Below are 6,150 nucleotides of genomic sequence, written 5' to 3' on the forward strand. Positions count from 1 at the left end.
AAGTGAGAGCAGTAAACAACCTTACAAAGAAGGGAAGACTTCCAGTGCAGGCGAAAGCAAGAAATACAGCTCCATCACATCCAACAACTATACTAAAGGTAAGCGGCCGCAGCGTGTTTGAGGAATTCCTTTTATATTAATCTCGAGATTATTTCAAACAGTCTTGAAGTGCTTGATGACTTAACAGTCTGCAGATTTATTATCAAATCAAAAAAACCCCCGACTTGGTAGACTATTTTTTTCCCAGTTTTGAATGACCACTAGGAAAGAAGGCCTGAAATAAAGAGGTTAAAGGCAAATGGTTTTCATCTGGTTTGATGATGAAGTGGCAAACAAGAGGAAGAGTTGCAAGCTCCCTTCTTAAATTCAGTCCAGCCAAGTAGGAAAAGTAAATGTGGACAGCTGTATCTTGGCAAAGAAGATAGTAGGCAGCAAGGAGGTTTAGCAGTCAAGATGGAAGGTGATGCCATGAGGCTTACAGGCTAGTAATGTTCTAATGAATCACAGCCTTCCTAAAAAAAAACCTGCCTGAATAATTCATGTGAATAACATACTACCTTCAGCTATTTCAGCTTCTTGCTGTACAGCTGAATGCCTTTTACGTAATGTTTGGAGAAGTAAAATCTTGGAAGAGGTTTTCATATCTTTTGCCCAGTTTGGATGATGAAGTAAATTGCCAGAGTCAGTAGATTCTGGCACTGACAAGCTTCTTCAAGCTTAAGAGCGAGTGCAATTGTTTCCAAGCATTTTTCTTTTCTGAGACAGGGAGCACCAGAAGTTGTCATCTTAAAATACGACATGGAGGGGAGGCTGGTTGTTCACACATTCTTGCCAACATTCATGCAATCTGTCCCATTATCAAGAACAAAATTAGGGACTGAACGGAGGTCTTTCAATTTCCAGTGTTGCAAAAATGGACTTTTTACGATACTAATGTCAAAAGAATCCTGATTGTACTGGACTGGAAGTATCTCTTCTAGCTGAAAAATCAGGAAGAGCACAGAAGAAAATGCCTCTGCTCTACTGCTCTTCGGGCTTCAGTGAATTCTCTGGCCAGCAGATGGCGAACTCGTTCTTTCTAAACCAGTCCAAAGTAGAGGAAGAAAGTAAACGTCTTGCATGCATTACACAAGCGCGGGGCATGGGGATCCCTGGGCTATATACGTGAAAGAGATGTTCGTTGATAAATACAGCAGTACCCACCCCACTTGGATACACTGCTTGCCATGTAAGCAGGATAGGAGGGCTGTGCAAAGCAATTCTGTTAAATTGAGGAATTCAAGTATTTCGTCAAGCCTAAAGATACTAATTAGTTTCCTTTTGGGGAAGGTCAGTCTTTCAAAGCAAAGAAAAAATGTCTCTTAAGCAGGATTTTCTGAATGGTGGAATCTAATCTGAAAAACGACCACTTCCACATGTTAATTATTTGCTAGTTTATTATTTTTAATTTTCTACTGTATTGAACCTCTCAAAGAAGCTAGGGACAGACTAGGAGCAACGGAGGACTTGTTAGAGTGCCTTTTCAACCGGAATCATGTTCCTTTGAATAAATGAACAAGGATAGCTAGTGACAATTTGTGATTTAAGGAAATTGCAGATACGTGAGAGAAAGAGCAGCATTAAAGCAGTTAAATTCCTGCATTCCTAAGTGTTCTCTCTAGCAAGTTTCTGAACGCTTCTGTTCTGTGGCTAGGATTTGGTCAGCTTTGATCACTAGTAAACCAAGGATGCCGTCCAGTCAAACCTTCAAATGACTGTAACTTACCTAAGGGCAACCATTTGCTATCAAAGCAGGTAGCTTTGTCCTACTATTCTGTACAGCTCACCAATTTTAGCATAGAATTCAAATGTAGTCCGTTTAATGGGAGGGCTTTGGAAGCCGCCTTCTCCAGTCAGTTCAGCCCTGTAGTCAGAGAGCAGATCAATCCGTGTACAGGGTTGTGACTTCTCTCTTTGGAAAGAAAACCAGTGAGCCAGACAGTTCCATGTAGACTATCACAGCAGGGAATGACATTTCTTCCCTTTGTCTTTCAGATGCAGAGCTTACTGCTGGAAGCCTTCAATACTCAGACTAAACCTACCATCAAATCCGACAACCTTTTTACCATCGAAACGCAACAACTTCTTACCGTCAAACCCAACAACGTCTTATGACTTCTTACCATCAAAAACCCAACAACTTCTTACAATTTCTTACCGTCAATCCCAACGTCTTCTTACCGTCAAAACCGACTGCCTTTTACAGTCAAAACTGACTGCCTTTTACCTTCACAACCGACGATGCAACCTCATCATGTTATAAATGAAGTCTCAACTCCCTCTGAATTTAGTAACATAAAAGAATATTTATAAAAGGCAAGTAAACAGCGCTGGGTGCGTGGGGAGTCTATGCTCTACCACCATGCGCACCCAACTGTCAAACTTTCCAAATATATAGAGGACATTGCTGTTACATATTTACAAGAAACCCAAGTACGCCTATACATATGGATATCCTATCCCCGCTTCATATTAGAATTCTCTTTGTGGCGGTCCTTGTGGGTGAAAGGCTCACGGTTTCCCCATCACCATTAGCAACCTTTTGTTCCAGACTGCAGGAGCGGCTTCGACTGTCTCCCTCTTCTTCTGCACATGCTCTGCCCACCACAAGGTTCCCAAAAGCAACAAAACGGGATTGCTTTTCCCGCGTTTCATTAACCCTTGAAACCACACTAATAATATTATTATCATATAACATAAAACAATAAATGTTAACAGTTCTAACCAGCAACCCCCCCAGCAACTTCCGTGCCTTGTGCCTTAACAGAGGGGAAAACAAGCAACCCCAGACAGCAGGGCGTTGCCTCAATCCCCCTTCTTTATTTCCTCTAACCTCTTTACATTCCTGATGACCTCACCGTTAAGAGTCTGATGTTATCATCAACCAGGAGGCTTTCCGACCCCCATTGCCACATTCCCAAATCTCTCCCTTCTTTATTAATATCAGCCATTTTTCTGACACAAATTACCACTCCATATATAACAATCCCTCCTCTTCTTTTGAATGTCATTAATTCGTGTCCTGGCTTTGAATTTGGCCAAGGCCAATTGAACCATAAAAGAATGCTTTCACAATATTCTCTGTAAGATTTATAAACAAGTTTTTAGCAATGGTTGGAATCCCATAGTTAGCTCGTGTTTCAATTTCATGATTCCGCAGGGTGTATAATAATTGTACTTTTCCCAGTTAACCCTCCTTCATTATTAGCTCTTACCTCTATCCGCCATTGATAGGGGACCTCTTTCAGCTTGTAACTGGTTATCTTATTGCTTTCATTACATCGAGCATACTCTGGTTTCCATAGCATAGGTTTAACAGGCATAGTAGTGTTTGTTCCTGAATTCTTCCCCTCCGGGTGTTAACAATACATTCACTACAATTCTGAGACCAATAACATGTAATTAGGAGAGGTCCGGTAAAGGCCATGTTACCCGGTGGTTATTACCCTAAGGGGTTGCAGCCCTTGGTAAACCTTCTTGAGCCACAGTACTGGTCCCTTCTCCGGTCTTGCCCTCTCCCTGATGCTTCTTAGGAAATGGTCCAGACTTACACACGCAATAGTTCTTCTATTTGCGTTCAACTTTTCCACGAGTTAGTGGGGGCTCGATTCAAAGCAGATAACCAATCATCTAGGTAAATTTTCCCACCTATTATTTTAAATTTTTCAGGTAATTCAAGATGTTGTGGGTATCTCTACTGGAGGTGGCACTCCCCCTATGGGATTTTGGGGTCCCCCAATCCTTCTATTAGGGCCTTTATATGAGTTTCCAATGATGGCTAATATTCTAATCAGTACAAGATTTAATATACATACAATTAGCATCCAAAGGGTAGCTATGCCCTGATATGCTTCAAGTTCTTTTAAGCTTAACTTTCGGATCTCCAGAAGTAGACTCAACCTTCCAGGTTCCTGTTACGGGTCCCTTTACTCGTGATGCATGTGTCCACCCCTTTTCCACCGTTCTTCTAGCCGTCTCTTTCGTAGTTCAGTAAAGTCCACCTGTATTCTCTCAAATGGTCGATATGCAATTCGTCTTCCTCCAGCAGGTGCTTGCCTAATCACCTTCTTATTCACCTTTTGACATGTTAAGCATCCTTGGATGGTTTGTTTGGCTATCTCATATATTCCTACAGACCCATAAAATTTTAGAAATTGATCACTCAATGCTTTTGTTCCCCAGTGGGTTTGTAGGTGTAGCTGTAAAAGTAGACACCTAGTTTGTTCCTTTGGCAGTATTTCTCTTCCATCAGGCAGAATCCATTTTCCTTCTTTCAGTTCTGCTCCTATGGTCTTTATAATTTTTATTTCTGCTTCTGTATACTTTTTCTCTTGTGTCCCTTTTCCGTTATCCGTTTCTTGTAGGGTGAGGACTACATCATGCTTCCTAAGAGCTGCTTCCCTAGCTTCTCTATCCACTAGGTTATTCCCTCTTATGTGGAAGGCAGTTCCCTTTTGATGTCCTCTGACATGTACCACAGCAATCTCCCTAGGTCCTCTCAGTGCCTGCAATATTTGAGTAACTAAAGTTTGGTGAATCAGCCCTTTTCCCTGTGTGCCTATGAGTCCCCTTTCTTCCCAAATTTTCCCAAATGGGTGGACTATTCTATAAGCATATTTAGAGTCTGTATAAATAGTGCCACTTTTTCCTTTCAATAGTTCTAGGGCTCGTAATAATGCATAAAGTTCACATGCTTGAGCGGACCAGGCAGCGCTGAGTGGTCCTGACTCTATTAGGACCATATCCCCATTTACGATGGCATACCCTGATCTTCTTTTTCCATCTACTACTTTGGATGATCCATCAATAAATAATTTTTCCCCTGTTTCTAATTCTGTCTCCTCGAGATCGGGTCGGATTTTGGTTTGCAATTCAATCACTTCCACGCAGTTATGTTGTAGTTCTGTTAGGGGTTCCCCATATCGAAATTGTGCAGGGCTCTGTGCAGCAGCTATTTTTCATTCTAAATCAGGGGAGTCGATCAGGATGGCCTCATCCTTCAGCATCCTACTATCAGTTAACCATTTTTCAGCCTTCTGCTGGAGTACTCCCCTAACATTATGTGGAGTATATATCTTCAGAGGTGCCCTACAAGTGACTTTTCTAGCTTCCTCAATCAGTAAGGCAGTAGCCACAATAGCCTGGAAGCACACTGGCCACCCCCTCCTCACAGGGTCTAATAGTCTGGAACAATATCCCACAGGTTTCTTGATTCCTGCCCATTCTTGACTTAGCTGTAATTGCAACTAACATATGCAGTTTGGTTAGAAACATTTACAAATAAATAAAAGGGTCTTTGTAAATCTGGGAGGCTCAGCACTGGCGCTTCTGTTAACGTTTTCTTGATCAACCTCAACTTTTCCTCATCTTCCTCGTTCCACTTAATTTTTTCTCCAGTCAATTTTTCATATAAAAACTTTGCCTTTTCACTAAACCCTTCAATCCAGGGTCTACAATATCCCAAGAGCCCGAGCAGTTGCCTCACTTCCTTCTTTGTTTTGGGTGATGATAGGGCTAAAATCCCAGATACCCTGTCAGCATCCGATTTTTTCTTTCCTTGGCTAAGCCCATGTCCTAAGTACCTTACTTCTTTTTCCACGAATTGTAATTTAGATTTTGAGACCTTCAACCCTTTTTCCCTAAGAAATTAAGTAATTCGATAGTGGTTCTCCGTGTCTCTTTTTCAGTCTCCCCATCTATTAATAGGTCATCCACATATTGCAACAATTTCACTTCCCCCTTTACCTCAAAAAGTTGTAATAATTTTTCTGAGGTTTGGCCAAATAACTTTGGGTATTCAGTAAATCCCTGAGGAAGTACAGTCCATCTAAGCTGTTGTCGCCTTCCTGTTTCAGGGTCTTCCCATTCAAAGGCGAAGTAATTCCAAGACCCTTCACTTAATGGGCAGGCCCAGAAAGCATCCTTCAAATCTATTACACTATACCATTTATGCAGAGGTGTTAGGTGGTTTAATAAAGTATATGGGTTAGCCGCCACTGGAAATTTGGTTATGGTTCGCTGATTCACAGCCCTAAGATCCTGAACCAACCTGTATGATCCATCAGCCTTTTTTACTGGCAAAATGGGGGTATTATGTGGGGACATACATGG

The 6,150-nt window shown here is 41.6% G+C and overlaps 1 long non-coding RNA gene across 1 annotated transcript; it reads left to right on the forward strand.

The window, feature by feature from the left end:
* The first annotated feature begins 2 nt into the window (after positions 1 to 2).
* Positions 3 to 2,770, forward strand: LOC311428626. Its single transcript, XR_014687800.1, has 2 exons — positions 3 to 98; positions 2,035 to 2,770. It is a non-coding gene; the product is annotated as an uncharacterized lncRNA (long non-coding RNA).
* The last annotated feature ends 3,380 nt before the right edge of the window (positions 2,771 to 6,150 follow it).

This window comes from Aythya ferina (genome assembly GCF_964211825.1).
Source record: "Aythya ferina genome assembly, contig: HAP1_SCAFFOLD_103, whole genome shotgun sequence".
Taxonomy (NCBI): Eukaryota; Metazoa; Chordata; class Aves; order Anseriformes; family Anatidae; genus Aythya; species Aythya ferina.